Genomic DNA, 15,740 nt, shown 5'->3' with positions numbered 1-15,740 from the left:
ACTCTAAGCAGTTAAGTCTGTTGAAATATAAGTGCTACAGTCTGTCAACGTTTGCAAAAACGTAACCCTTCCTTGTACTTGTACATTTTCATTGCCGTGACTTTAACATCTTCAGTTCCCACGGTCTGCTCCCATCTGATCTCGTAGCTCAGTCGGTAGAGCAGCGCAGCGGTGATCTAACCCGAAGGTCGTGGGTTCAATTCCCATCCTGGTCAGAGTTTTTCTCTGTCCTTGTGTGGGTCCATTTCCGTTAGTAGGGTCAACGCTTACATGGTTCATATGGGGTAGAAAACTAGCACTTCACGTTAAACTCTAATCATTTAAGTCTTTTTCTATGAAAGGACAACTTTTGTAATTGTTTCTTTGTAAAAGGCTTTATTTCCAAAAATGAATTCTTTACACAGCGTTTGCCAAGCTAAATGCAAAAGACTTATCAGCAAAAACAATAAATGCTGCTTCTCTCAAATACCCTTGAGCCCTAATTGCATCTATTTTTCCGCACTATTTAAACATTTTAAATGAGGATCTGTCTCCGCCACTCCATTTGCACATGTTGCTGATGAAAGTAACGAACTTTACAGATAGCTATTATTTCAAGAGCTTTCCTTTCAGTCATTAGCGTTTCTCGGTGCACCTTGAAGGACAGCAAGAAAAGCTCTGATTAGTTTTATTTCACTTTTAAGGAACATTAAGCTTGAAATAACTATCAAAAATAGGACTCAGTAACACCAAAATTTAGAATTAAGGTCAACCCAGAGACCCATCATTAACGTTACTGTCTACATTTAGAACGGGCACTGCGTTCCGCGCACGATTTTGCAGTTAGTACGTGGACCTCGTGTGACTTCGTGGTTGCCCACAAATCAGGAGAGTTCCTGTCGAAACTTCCAAAAACTTTCCCGACCCGAAAAGCCGTTTTGGAAAGCTGATCTTTAAACTTGTTTTCAAGGTAACAAAAAGCAAAATGACTGTGAAGTTTGACTTAAATCCTCTCCGTTCTTGAGATACAGAGAGAACTGTGACACCAGAAATTAATGAGAAATCGACAGTTCTGGGTTATGGATTCTGTGACGAGGCGATAATCGGCACTTATGTCCAGAAATGCACACAATAACAAAATTGGCAAAATAACAAAATATTGCCAAAAATTTGGCAATTTTGGCAAATATATGGCGATTGTGGCGAAACTTTGTCTAATTGTCAAATTGATGTAAATTAGTTCCATATGTGCTGTATGTGGTGGCCTGCCATATTGGCGAATCTGGCGAATTTATGTCAAAATGCCAAATGTATGTAAATGAGTTCAATACGTGGTGGCCATGGCTGTTCGTGGCTTAAGATGAGGTTGGCATAGTTACATGGAACGGCCTTCGCTAAATTCGCCATCTTGTCAAGGGGCCCCGCTTGCCTTCTCATTTGCATTGGCTTTTAAGTTGTTGGCAATTATGACCAAATTGCCATTTTCGCCACATATCTAATTTATTCCATCCTTTCCAAATTGTTGGCGAAATTTTGCCATTCACTAATTGCACAATCCCATAATACACCTCTATTACCCAGCAAAACTTTTGGATAACCAATGTTTGCAATTTTTCCTGGGACATGAAAATGTCGCAAGAGAAGTCGAAAACAATGCCTACGCAGATTTTGGGTGGTAAAAGAGGTGCATTATGGGATTTGTGCAAGTAGTGAATTTTTGTTGTTGTGTGCATTTCTAGACATATCTCGATAATAGGGACCCTTAGATCGGAGGACGAAGACGACTACGAGTACGAGTTTTCCGTACTGAGCATGCGCATAACGTTTAGAGGCCGACATGTTTCGAAGTGCGCGTACTCGGAACGGAAAACTCGTACTTGTAGTCGTCCTCGTCTTCCGATCCAAAGGTCCCTAATGGCAACGGCAACGAGAACGTCGTCGTTAAATGCGACTATTCCAGGCATTTTAACGTGAAAAAGGTGTGGCAAACCCTTAAGAACGAAACTAGAATGAACGACGCTCAATTTATGAGAGAAAATGAAAACTTATCCGCAAGCGCTGACGTTAACGTTCTCCCTCAATCCTCAAATTTTCTAATGAAATAGAAATGAAAAGATGCACGTGCAGAGCGTGTAAAGCTGTTGCTTTTCATTTGCCCACTAAATATGCAAATTTGTGACGTTCTCGTTGCCGTCGCCGTTTTCCTTTCTAAAGCTCCCTATTGCTTCTTTATGCTAGCAGGGATTTTGATTATAATGATGATATGGGAAAGGAATTGCCATCGATGGAAGTGCTAGGTGATAACAATAATGCGGGTCACAAAGATTTGATTGAAGGTGGTGATAACGATATGTGATATCGGTGCTATATTAACCATCGGATGTATTGTTGTACTGTTGTCGTTTCTTGCAGGAATAAGTCACTGGCATACAAAAATTATACTCGGATTGCGTGATATTACACATGTACCTACTCACGCAACATACCAACCTTTTACGTCCTCAAGACTCAGTTAAGATCAAACTTCGCGGTAATTGTGACCCTTTTCATTGTTGCTGCTTTCCATACGTCGAAGGTCCCTGTTATTTGTGTCGCTGATCTGGAAATCGTCGCCATCATTTGCAAATTGCGCATTCATCTGCGGAGAGAAAACAAATTTCTTGAATATCTAAGTATATTGTATTAAGAGCTTCATCATTTGAATAACCCATGCAATACTGGAAACCAGGGGAAAAAAAATGCTAAACGTTGGATAAAAGGAGTAAGAAGAGAAGTGGAGTCTATAATTTTTCAACTTATCTCATTATGTGGAAATAATTCGTTGCCATTAAGTTCAGTACTGGCCGCCTTCCTTATCGATATTCAAAACATATATCACGCTTTTGATAAAGGCGCGCGCGCGCGAGGCACCATTGTTAAGAAAATACGGTAGAGCAACTTTCATATGACCTGGAAAAATAAACGTGAAAAAAGAACGTAAACAAAAATGCAGAAAAGTTAATTGGCTTATCGAACAAAAACAAACGAGCACGAATTTTCATTGGCTTAGCGAACGTGGATGCAAACAACGTCATCTCTCCATGGAACTTTCTAAAAAGCGATCGACATTTCACTTGACGTCATTTGAAATGCAGTAATATGATTGGGCAATTGTATTGTTTACTACCCATATTAGGAGTTTCCTTGGCGGGAATAAGGAGAAGCTTTGTTTTAATCTTGCCAAACATTGGTCCGTGAAACAAATTTCATACGAAAGTCGCTCTAACGAATCGATGCGAGAAATTTTGGCTTTATAGACATGACGTAATCGTCCACTCCTCCGTGTATGCCAACGTGACCAGTATCATGCTAGTTTACAGCATACATCTTTGATAGAGCGAGTTTCAATCGAGTGTCGTAAAACCAAAACCAAAGTAATTACTTTGGCCAATCAAAAAGGACGGAGACAATCCAGTAAACCAACCAAAACTCGAAGTAATTACACGTAGCCGACACAAAACGCGGGAAAATGTGCACGTGCGAGCCACGATTGGTTTTGGTTTCACTTCTGATTGGTAGAAAAAATGGCGCGAGAACTTTGAACCAATTACTGAGTGAAGAAATACAATGCCAAAGCAATTCGCTAATCACTTTTGACACTTTATTGAAAACCGCTCTATTGGACATCCATGTTTTGATCAATTAACACCTGTCAAAACAAGGTATCTGCTGACCAGTATCACGCGACCATATCGCGGGCTCAAGCTTAGAGCTCATGTAGGTCTGTTGTTTTTTTGAAGTTGATCGCTGACCAGGTACTGGTTTTCGATTGGATTGCAGGCTCAACCCAGGTTAATTCACCTAAACATAAGCGAGGCTTCATTTTTCGCGCGCTTTCTGTGGCTCGACGCAGCTACACGGCCATACTACATCGACTATAGCTCTAGTTCTTGCAAGAACTAGCAGCACTTCAACGATCTGTAATTCATTGCGATCGTATGTGGTATGTCCTACAGATGGCTGGCTAAAAACACCGGTAAAGTGACTAAACATGCTTTATCGGTCGTTTCGCAACCTGACTCCACTAACACGAGCATTCAAACTGAATTACTTTATTTAGGAGTGTGCGGCCAGTCATCTGCTGAATATACATGCTGGAATAGTAGTACGCACTTAAGTAATTAATGAGATGCTTGTCACTATACAGCTGTATACACCTTATTCCAAAATGGCCGCTGATTTATGCGCAGACAAATTGGCCCGTGTTGCCTCGTTCAAGATAAAATATTCTTTTGAATTTTAAGCTTAAGAACGAGGCACCAAGGGCTTAATGGCGGCCATTTTAGAATAAGGTGTATGAAAAACTTGAATGATGTACCACGCCAGCTACAAAACTCCCTTCTTTATTTATGGCCAAAAAAGGTCCCATCTAATGGAATGGCACTAAATCTCCGGTGAGAGGTACTTCTAGACCGCCTACCATAATAAAACGAGAAAAAATATTGAAGTCATCAGAAACACTGATTGGATGATCGCCTGTGTAAAGCTAAAATAGCCACCTAGATCATATGACAGAACCCTAACATCCCGACTAATTCGCTCCCAAGTCACTCAATTAAAAAAAAAGAATAAAATACTAGGGAGAAACACACAGCAACAAATCTTATCCACTTGTTTTATTTTCTCCGACTGGTTTTGTCTGAACAGTCAGACCTCGTCAGGGAGTTTAATTGAACAAGATGGTTTATGGAAGTTGTTTTATACCTAAGTCACAAAGTAAAAATCACGTTCCAATATGGGTGTGAACAGCGAAACAGGCGAATTGGGAGTTCATTAGTATCTGCACACTTTTCACAGCACGCTGTAAGGGCGTCGCTGGATACTTGCGTTTTGTTTTTTCCCTTTCAAGAATGGTCTTGAGCGAAAGACACCCACAGAACACTACGTGCAGGATATGACCAAAATACTGAATGGTGTAGTGTTTTTTTGTGATGTATTAATTTTTGGGGCTCACGGACTTAAGCTTAAATCCCTGACCCACAAAATGAAAATTTTTGAGTTGCATCATGCAGGATTTTGGTCATATCCTGCTCGTAGTGTTCCGTGGGTTACTTTGATACCTTTGCACGCACGCACACTTGGAGGAAATGTTCACTCGTGCACAGAATTACTCAACATGTTAAATATTTGGCCCCAATGTCACGCGAGAATATTAGCGCTCAAAACGCCACAGGCACGAGTGAGACTTTGCTAAGCTGATAACTTTAGTGTGCGGCGGGCTTTAGTACTGGTGTTCGAAATGTTGCCTCCACCCAGGAAGCAGATGCTTGGCGACTTTTTTGGTTTCCGGCTCTTTAACGGTAACGGTCAAATTTACTCACCAAAATATAAATTAGAAGCAAATGCTAATTTATATTGTAAGAGATGGTGATATAATATCCTCATAGAAACATGGTAATTTGTCTGAGTGCTAAAGTGCGCGCGATTCGCTAAGTTGATAAGATAAAAATAATGACGAATCTGCATGTGAAGAGTGTGATTTTTGCACAAAGATCCGCATTTGTGGGCTCACGGATTTAACGTGGAATCCATCACTCCCAAAATGATGATTTTACATTACTTCATGCAGGACTTTGGTCATATCTCAAGATTATGGCTGTTTGACAACGTTGGACCGAAATTCTTACAACACATTTTATCGAAGATTATCGTTTGGTGCCCCTGATAGCTTGCACGTAGTATTTTGTGGGTGTTTTTCGCTGTTCTCACCCTTATTAAAACGTCATTTTTACAATATAACTAAGATATAAAACAATTTCTCTGTACCATCTTGTTCAATTAAACTCCCTGACGAAGTCTTATTCTTTAGACGAAACCGGTCGGAGAAAGGAAACAACTGCTGAATACCCCGCCACTCCAAAAGTGATCTTAAAAAGTGTGGCTACGCAGCTACGCAGTCAGTCATTACCACTCCTCCCCCTAGAATATGTTAGTTAAGGAAAGAAGTGGCTACGCGGCTACGCAGTGGTCATTAACGAGATCTTGTGCTGAATATAGCACTCTTTTACTGATTAATTAAGCCTAAGCGTTCGTTTTAGAAATTAGTAGAATTTTAGCATTCATTCTACGGTTCGGTTTACTGGACTTCTTAACGAGATCGTGTGATGAATATAGCACTTAGCACTTGTTTACGTGTGATGAATATAGCACTTGTCTACCTGATTAAGCCTAAGCGCTGGTTTCAGTGATTTGGCGTAAGCATGCACTCTTTTAAAATTGTAGCTTTCATTTTACGGTTCGGTTAACTAGAATTTTTAACGAGACCGTGTGAAGAAAATAGTATTCGTTTACTGATTAAGCCTAATCGATCGTTTTAGTGCTCACGCCTAGTCACTCCTTTGAAATTTTAGCTTTCATTTTACAGTTCTATTAACTATTAAGCCTAAGCGTTCGTTTCAGAAATTAGGGCTAAGAAGTCTAGGGGAGGGGTGATAATGACCACTGCGTAGCTACGTAGCCGCGTAGCCACTTCTTTCCTTTACTAACATATTCTAGGGGGAGGGGTGGTAATGACCACGGCGTAGCCGCTTAGCCATCACTTTTCAAGATCCCTTTTTGGATTGGCGGGGTATTCAGCAGTTACAAAAGGGAAACAAGTTGACAAGATTTGTTTCAAAACGAAGGATGTGTGTATGTCGGAGTTAAAACAGTTGAAAGTACTTTGGAAATTGCATGTAAAGTTGTCCATGTAAGGTACCTCAAAGTGCGCTTGCGCATTTATTTCGAAAAACAAGTCTGTTATCCTTTTTTATTAAAAAAAAAAAGGCATGTAATTTTCAGGGAAACGTTTTGTCGTTCTGAGGACCCTACGTATTGCAACTTTATAAATCATTTACTCGTGTGTATTTTCTTTTATTCTAGCCACTTTTCACTTCAGTCACTTACCGGCTGAAATCTTTTCCGCCCCTTTGTTCTTCTTCTCCCACATTTTCCAAAACTGCAAATACCCCAACTGCCTCGTGGAACTATGCTGCCCTCGACCGCGTCGTCAACATTATTCGCGTTGGACTCAACTTTGCTGCTCTTCTCGTTGGCTAGCACCATCTCACATAGCAGTAAAACTATCAAAACTAATAAAACGTACAGGCCTTCGGCGCGTGAGTTTTTTGTCATTTCGGAACCAAATAATTTTAAGCAACCGCAGTCTTCGAAGTGTCTGCCCCGTAGTAGCACGTAATTGTAGTTTTAGCTTTTTATAGGGAGCTTAAACAGGCGCGTTTTTGAGACACGGACGACAACCGGAAGTGAGCTGTTTTCCCTTTTAACTTGTCTTCACGCAACCGCATTTACATTGCTAAATATTGTTTCTCTATTAGAGATGATAAATCTAAAAATCTGGGAGACACCACTGTACTGCCACGCACGCGAAATGTTCTCTTCGGTCGCCGTCCGCGTCTAAAAAACGTGCGTGCTTAGTGAAGCATAAATTAGATTGGGTTCTCTTAATTAATTTTCTTTCTCCTGAACCCAAAAAACTCATTCTTGTGAGAAAAAAAATTTCCCACGAAATATTTTTTTTCCAAACTATTCACTTAAAATTAGTCAACTATTTTTCAGTAGAAATGTTTTTGTAATTTACAGTGCGACCGGGAAAACCGTGAACACCTAAAATATGTCAGGAATGCTTATTGGTTTTAAGCTAATCATGTTTGAGGACTTCACTTTCCAAAACCGCAAACTGAATAACCGTTATGATACAGGTAGTCTTGACGGCGCCAGATGTTGAAAGTAACAATTGAAACACCACCGATCGCTGAAAGGACAAACAAATCATTGATACATGCACTGTTCTGTTTCTTTATGAGTAGAGAGCTCAAACGACACAATTCTCACAATTCTTAACGCGCAAACAACAATAAGCATATTAGCGAGTGCACTTTGGACCCGTGATTGGATAGAATAACATTCCTGACATATTTAGGTGTTCACGGATGCAGTACCCTCTGTCATAATTTGCGTAACAAGAACAAAGATGAACATCACGTACGCTCGAAGGACTCTCCGTCAACGTGGAATACTAATGATGTCTACGCAACGAAATGAGACGCTAAAATTTAGCGCTTACCATTCGACCAAGAATTCCGGTTTGACATTCCGAAAATGAAACGGATTTTCCCGGTTGGTTGCCCCGCAGGTTCCCACGCCGTGGCTTTGATGAGTTGCCGCCGAAAAAGAAAAAAAAAAGGCTAACCACACGACACTCTTTTTGGCCATGGAGTTGCAACACGAATATGAACTCCAAATAAACGATTTTTTTTTCTTTTAAGACAGTGACGACATTATTTATTTCAGCGTTGTAAGCAGTTATACGAGAAGAAATTTAAAATATAATTGTAAGATACTGACACTGACTATTTTTGATCAGTTCCGTTCAAGAAGTTTCGGCTGGTGCTTGAGCCTTTATACTATTTTAAAATTTAAATCGAGTCCGCGACTATTTTGAAGACACTTTTCCTTCATATTTTACTGATGAATGTAAAAATCTTTTCCGCGTGACGAGGGAAACATGAGAGCTTTTCGCTCAAGCGGTCATGCCCACATCACCTACGAACAGGCGGACTTTTCTGTAAGTTACGCCTGATACAATTTCTTAACGAGTTGTCTGCCACCCAACCTGTCAAGAGTCATGATGTTATCATGTGCCATGCTATAAATGTGAGCCAATCAGATTTTACCGGAAATTGCCTGAACGTTGCGATTCAAGAAAAGACGCGACGAAAAACAAAATTCTAGCTGGAATGTCTGCGAAGTCAGACTTCATCCATACAATCAGAGGTATTTCTGCCAATCCAGTTTGACAGTTGGTGCCGTTTCTCCGTTCAAACCATCAAGGAACAAAGAATTTCGGGATAAAATCGCAGAAAAAGCCGAATCCTTCATGTTATCATCAGGCGCAATCAACAGTACAATGAACTTTTATTTTAAACTCGAGGCCTGTTTACATGGAGGCGGGTAACCCGCCTTAGTGGTGTCAAATAATAGCTTGTGTTTACATTGACTGTTATCAACCCGGAGCTAACCCGGGGTCCCGGGTAACGTTTTCTTGCGGAAAATGAAGCTGAAGCTTGTATTCTTTCGTCATAATCTTTATTGCCTTCGTCTTCGACTTCGTCATTGCGTCGTTCCAAACTGGGAGATGAATCTGGCAAAAAAATTCGCCACGTTCATTTCTGCGAGCTGCCATATTGTTTAGATTAGTATTTGGTGCGCTTTTATGTGTAACACGAGCCGACTCCGGGTAGGCGTGTTACCCCACCTTTAACTGTTTACACGGCAAAAAGCGACCCCGGCTAGGCGGGTTACCCGGCATGGCAGATCGGGCATCCCGCCCTCGCGAGTCACCCCACCTATCATGTGAATGCATCGCCGAAAAAATAAGAGTTTAAATGAACAGGCGGGTTGCCCGCCTAGGCGGATTACCCAGCCAGGCAAGATACCCAGCTTCCATGTGAACAGGCCCTAATTATAATATGAGGAAAATGGACTTTGAGAAATTATAGTTTTCCGGCAGCAGCTACTCAACTATCATTTTGTAAGAAATGTGTCACTAAAGCATTGTTCACGACTGTTCAGCGCTTCCGTAAACAATGTCTCTGCCAAGCTCGGCTGATTCCCGGATTGTGGCAGCGCTTAAGTTCTATTTCCTTCTTTTTGGATTCACAACTCGTTGCGGGCACATCACCTCGATCTGATGTGATTGTGAAACTGGCAGGCCTCGACATCGGGTTCGTACCGCAATGCCTGCATGCCCAAATCAAAGCGGTAAAAATTCCCCATATTCTATGTGCTTTGTAGTTGTGGGTGTTGGTTGCTCGGTAGTTTTTTTCGCTGTTTTTTTCAAAGATAATTGAAGTTGTGTTGATTTATTCGAAGTATCACTTGCAAATATAACTAAATCAAGTGAAGCTAAGATCCTAGCAGTTATGAACGCAATTTTTGCAGTTACGTAGAGAAGCCTGATAAATTCAGGACTTCAACTGGGTTTGAACCCGTGACCTCGCGATACCGGTGCGACGCTCTAACCAACTGAGCTATGAAGCCACTGACGTTGGGAGCTGGTCATTTGTGGGTTCTAATGTTCCCGTGAGGAATGAATCAACGATGAAATGATATATGAAATGGATCATATATGAACTGCGGATATGAAATCAAGTGAAGCTATGATTCTCCGCACTTGATTAGTGCATGTAATAGTACTATATGCTATCCATTTTGAATATAATTGGATGAGAAAAATTCTGAAGAAAGCCAAAATTGGACGATTTGCCAGTCCGAGGAATTTTTTGAATCCAATTGTTCCAAATTGGACAATTATGTAGTCCTGTTACCTATTAATTATATAGCTAGTCAGTTGTAATTGGGCATTGCTCAGTCAAGCTATTATCTTTAAACAAAGGCAAACTAAAATATTGTGCATTATTTTTATTTTCAAAATATTACCTGAAATCCAGAGGAATTCTTCGTCTGCTTCGCTTAAAGCACGGGAGGCTTTCGCTTTCCGTAACCCCCGCGCTGTAGTTTCTGCCACAGTTTTTAAAATGACGGTCCAACGAGCACTACATGACAGCCAAACTTTCTGATTCGTGTTCGTGACCGTCCTTTATTCTAATTTCAGCGAAAAAACGGCAAAGAACTGCATCTAGTTCATGACGAGGGACATCTTCCAACTTGCTTGCTTCATTACGCTGCACCTTCCACTCTGAAAACATTCAGCCAAGTTTTTGTGCTCTTAGAGGTGTTTTAGTTTTGGTTTTTGCCTCTCAGGTTGCTAAGCTCTTCTCCTGGCAAAGTAGGAAATTCTCATTTGCCGTTATATCGCTGAAAAAGTCCTGAGAAATGGAGAAATTTGGCAAATCTCCGGGGCTAAACTCCGCTATTGTCAACTGCTACAAACAAAGACAACAGCGCTGACGCTATGGTTTCTGCTGATTGGCTAGTTTCTATTATCTATTGTATTTTCTGGGATTTGATTGGCTTAGACAAACTGTCCTATATTTGGTAAATCGGGCAGTTTTCCTGTTTTTAAAAGGAAAACCCTATCTGAAACTATCCAAATTAAGTGGCAGTCTCTCTAAAAGCGGTCCACTCGACTTCGGGACCAAAAATAATTTTCCCTCATTTTCTGTCAGTGAAAAGGATTTGGCACATATATATATAAAAGCAATTTATTATTTTCCAGTTTCTTATTTTTGCTTTGCTACGAGCCAAAATTGAATTTTGGCGGAACTGAGTTTGCCGACCGTGATCAGAAAGGTAAAATTTACCGATTTTGTGAAGCGTGCTACGTCCCCTATAATGCAGCTCACAGAATTTCGTTTTCATACAAATTCTAAGGTACATTCATTACTTAGACTGACGAAATATGGAAACTTTTCGGAAAATTTTAAGCTTACAAGAGAGGCTGGAAGACACCCTACTCTGAGGCCTTTGTTCAACTACTAAAATTTAGCCAAGTTTGAGGAAGAAAATCTCAAAAGTTGGGTCTAAATGAAGGCTAAAAAGCAGATCACAGTAAATTTCTTACCTTAATAAACCGTTCCATAAGTTCAAACCGCTGGGTATCTCCTTGGATTGCACGCGACAACAGATTAAAATCTGCCACAATCAGTGTATTTACACAACAGTTACTATCGCTCGTGTCAAAGTTCATTTGCATAACCCTTGCACTCGGTGAAAATATGTCTTCTGCCGTTCGGGTTCGTTTGTTGACCTTCTAAGTAGTGACAAAAAGCTTCCTTTAGTAAATGGATAAGCTGGAGATCCAGTTTTGAGATGCAGGTTGCGTTAAAGTTGATCAATTCTCAAGACTTGCGAGATACTCCAAAAGTAAATAATGGCTGTCACTAATTAACCGTTGCCGTCGTCCTGACAAGCTCCTTTGGTACATTCTCCCACAGATCGACGGAACGCTAGGAGAAGATGAAAGAAGTAAGTTTTCATTTACCGTTTTTATGACAACTGAATCCTGTATTACTACTAGCCTAATGACTACTAGGAACTTTAGCGTAAAGACAACAACAACGAACACTTGCCGGTTATCTCTGAGAGGTGAGTTCGGCAAGTGCACCTGAGAACACGACAGGCTTGAATGGAACCATGTTTTGTCATGGTCTGTGCTTCTGTTTCATGCTTGATGGCTGCTTGTATTTTACAATCACCGCCTTTGTAGCACTTAAAATGAACGTCGGGATCCGTTGATGCCACGAATGCAACACTAGCCGTATTTGTCACAATGTCACACAAGTTTTAACGTTACCAGCTATGGAGGATCCCCTGCCCTGCGCGCGCTAGCGCTGGTGAATAGATTTGTCAAGAAAAACTCGTTTCATTTCAATATCGAAATTGATAAACCCACCCATTGATTTAATTTTTGGACTAGTGTAATCCTGTCAGTATCACCAAACGACGACAATCATTACATCTTTTCGACTTATATTTTTCCTCGAAAAAATATAAGGAGTTGCTGAAAGTAGATATGTGACTGAAATTCATTTTTTTCTTTCCCGTTATCAGGCGTTCGTTTTTCACAGAAAACCCAATGGTCGACCTATGAATAAAATGAAGAAAATCAAAAGATAGGGCCAAGAAACTCAGCAGATGCTGAGAGAGCGATTTCTGGCTTTGTTGATCATAGGACTAGTACCCTACCGTTTTTTCTCCAGCAGGACCCAGCACTGTTTGCCATAAAACTAGTTTGTCTTTGATTTCTCAGGCTGGCGAAAGAAATAGTTTAGTCCGTCTTACCTTGCTCGAAGGAGGGTGCCTGGGGGTACTCCCCGTATGGGCTATATAGGTACGTGCAGCCCCAAAGGGTAAGGCTTTCAGCCGTTTTGGTCATAAATAGTGTGTAATTATCAACTTCTTTAAACAGTAGGGTCCCTTGTTTCTGAGCGATCAGCTAAAAACTATGGGATTCAATGAGTCCCGATGCTCAAGGACACGTGCCATCATTTTGAAATTTCCAACAAATTTGGACATGTTGAAATAATGCTCATGTTATAAATTGATTCCGTGGCTCGTCATCATAAGCGCAGCTTTGATAATTAGCGGAGTAACTGTTACCAAGGCTTTAAATTTCTGTTGAAAAAAAAACGGGATGTGGTGTGTGTTGAACTACAGGCAAAAGGATTCAATTGCTTTTTGTTTGATTGATTGCTGTTCGGGCAAACAGTCCTCTCTAGCGTTTGCTGTGAATATAAGACTGTATTAACACTACTTTTAATTCAGCAGATAATGCTCGCGAAATATCAAAAAGGTGTTTTTCCTCGGCTATTATGATTTTTACAGACATCGTTAGGATAAGAATGACTCTGAGGTTAAGAATTTCTATTCCAGATGGTCCGGATCGATGCAAGATATATATTTTAACGATAACTGCAGAAATCCTACCGCGTTCATTGGCTAATTTTCATTGTCAGTAAGCGAATAGACACATGAAACTGTAATTTGTGCGACACGTCAATTAGCGAGAGCGGACAATTTGACAATTTGTTATCGTAAAAAGCAATCTGACGTCAGTTTTTAACAGCCCATTGCAGAAACTTGGGCGAGTTTCTTATATTGATTAGATTGAAAATCTAAACATTCTAACCGAAAAGTTAACGAATGAAAAGCTACCCAACCAAGTTTTAAGTGGAAATTTGTCAAAATGGGAGCCTTGCAAAAGTTGCAAAATTCCATACAAACCCTTATAATTTTGTCGCCTGTCTACCCAATACATACAAACTCTCTATTTTGGGTGATATTTGGGGAGCTACCATTTTGCCATTTTCCTTCTCCAAAAACTTCTATTCTTGGTAAAGACTCTCAAATTTAGTTGATCTTTCATTTTTCAAACAAATGGAAAACAACCATACTCTTTCCCAGTCCTCTCACGTTTCTGCAATGGCCTATGCGTCTGTCCTGTTATTGACAATGAATTTCCTCTTAATATTGTCAAATTAGTTGATCAATAACAGAAAAAACGCATGAAACGCTGACGTCAATATGTTAAATAACACATGCCAATCGCAGTGTATATTTCCCTCCCCGTTGCATAAGTCCCGTAACTAGTTTTATGACCAACAATGCTGGATCCTTCCGGAGAAAAAACGGTAGGGTACTAGTCCTATCAGCAACAAAGCCAGAAATCGCTCTCTCCGCATCTGCTGAGTTTCTTGGCCCTGTCTCATTTTTTCATGGGTCGACCATTAGGTTTTCTGTGAAAAACGAACGGCTGAAAACAGGAAAGAAAAAAGTGAATTTCACTTGCATATCTACTTCCTCTGCTGCGTCAGCAAGTCCTTATCTAATTTTTGGAGGAAAAGTAGGTAAAAATTGAAAAGCTGTAATGTGTCGTCGTTCGGTCATACTGACAGGATTACACTAGTCCAAAAATGAAAGCAATGGGTGAGTTTATCTATTTCAATATTGAAATGAAACGAGTTTCACTTGAAAAAGAAACATATTGATCGGCGCGCGCAGTGAAGGGGATTCTCCGTATTGGTCACGTTACAACTTGTGTGACATTGTGACAAATAAGGCTAGTGTCAACCTCGTACCCAGGGTCTTCTCGGCTTTCAATATGGCGGCGGGTCTTGAGAAGACCCTGGCACACAGTGAACTAAAAAGATCGCTGATTGGTGCTTTTCTCACATGAGCTCTGATTGGTTTAATGTCGAAAGAAAGATGGCGGCTAGTGGAGGAGATCCAGAAGAAGAACAGAATTCGTGTTTAATCATTTTCAAAATTGTAGCTGTTCCGCAAGAAGCAGCCTCAAATTAACAAGCATAACAGTAAAAAATAATTTGTGGTTTTTTCACGTTGCACGGTGATCTACATCAGGCCTTGATTCCAATGAAAGCTACGTTAGCTTTTCACGACCTCTGACATTAGCGATCGCTCTATATATAGAAGGATATAATGGTGTTTGAAAGACGTAACAGTAATTGTATGATTTTATTTCGTACGTACCTTTACGTTTTGGTTCATTTTGGCGTCTCACAATTGTAAGTCCCTGACGCAAGTATTGTTACTGTTGTTCAGTGTTTTCACCATGTCAGATTGTGTTACAAATTATAAAATTGTGCAACAGGGTTCATCGATTATTGATGTGGTTGATTTAGCAATTGTATGTGGCGCTGTTGACTCGTGTGACAGCTGCAATGAAGGCGGGTCTGTTAAATACAGGTCATATTCCACAGGTCAATGGAAGACTAGAGGTCGCTGCTCCAGTAATCAACAACTAAGCCAAAAGTTTTCCCGAGACCTGAAACAACATTTTTGTTGAGTGATTAGCGCTAGCAGACCCTTTTGGTGTTGTTTATTTGTTTGCAGCACGGCAACATGTACACTCACCTGTGGAATATGACCTGTGTTTTATTTTAATAGACCTGCAGCTGCAGTAATCCATATTCTTTCCCATCCCTTCCACACTCTTCAGCTAGTGATGCACAGAGAGATCTAGCTCGGTCGGTTCATCATTGCCTTTTACTTTCATTTAAAAAAGATTAATCTCCTCACCCCAAACAAAGAGCATGTCATCTTGAAATTTTCCAAGAGGGTTATTTAAGATAGTGAAGTCTTAACAATAAATATTATTCCTGAAAATAATTGTAAGGCTTATCATTATAGTTTTATTGACCTGTCAATTCGGTAACGACTTCCATTTTTGCTTCTTCTGATTTAAAAATATGAATATGTATATTAAACAGTATTCTTTAATTTTGTACACATGACCTTTT

The 15,740-nt window shown here is 40.3% G+C and overlaps 1 long non-coding RNA gene across 1 annotated transcript; it reads right to left on the bottom strand.

Moving 5' to 3' along the window:
- Positions 1-347: 347 nt before the first annotated feature.
- LOC137997629 (uncharacterized) lies at positions 348-7,269 on the bottom strand. The gene is made up of 3 exons (XR_011122537.1): positions 6,904-7,269; positions 2,470-2,617; positions 348-634 (listed from the first exon to the last, which is right to left on the bottom strand). It is a non-coding gene; the product is annotated as an uncharacterized lncRNA (long non-coding RNA).
- Positions 7,270-15,740: the final 8,471 nt, after the last annotated feature.

The sequence above is a fragment of the Montipora foliosa genome, chromosome 3 (genome assembly GCF_036669935.1).
Source record: "Montipora foliosa isolate CH-2021 chromosome 3, ASM3666993v2, whole genome shotgun sequence".
Lineage (NCBI taxonomy): Eukaryota > Metazoa > Cnidaria > Anthozoa > Scleractinia > Acroporidae > Montipora > Montipora foliosa.
The sequence above is the reverse complement of the archived record's forward strand: the minus strand, read 5'-3'. Positions and strand labels throughout refer to the sequence as shown.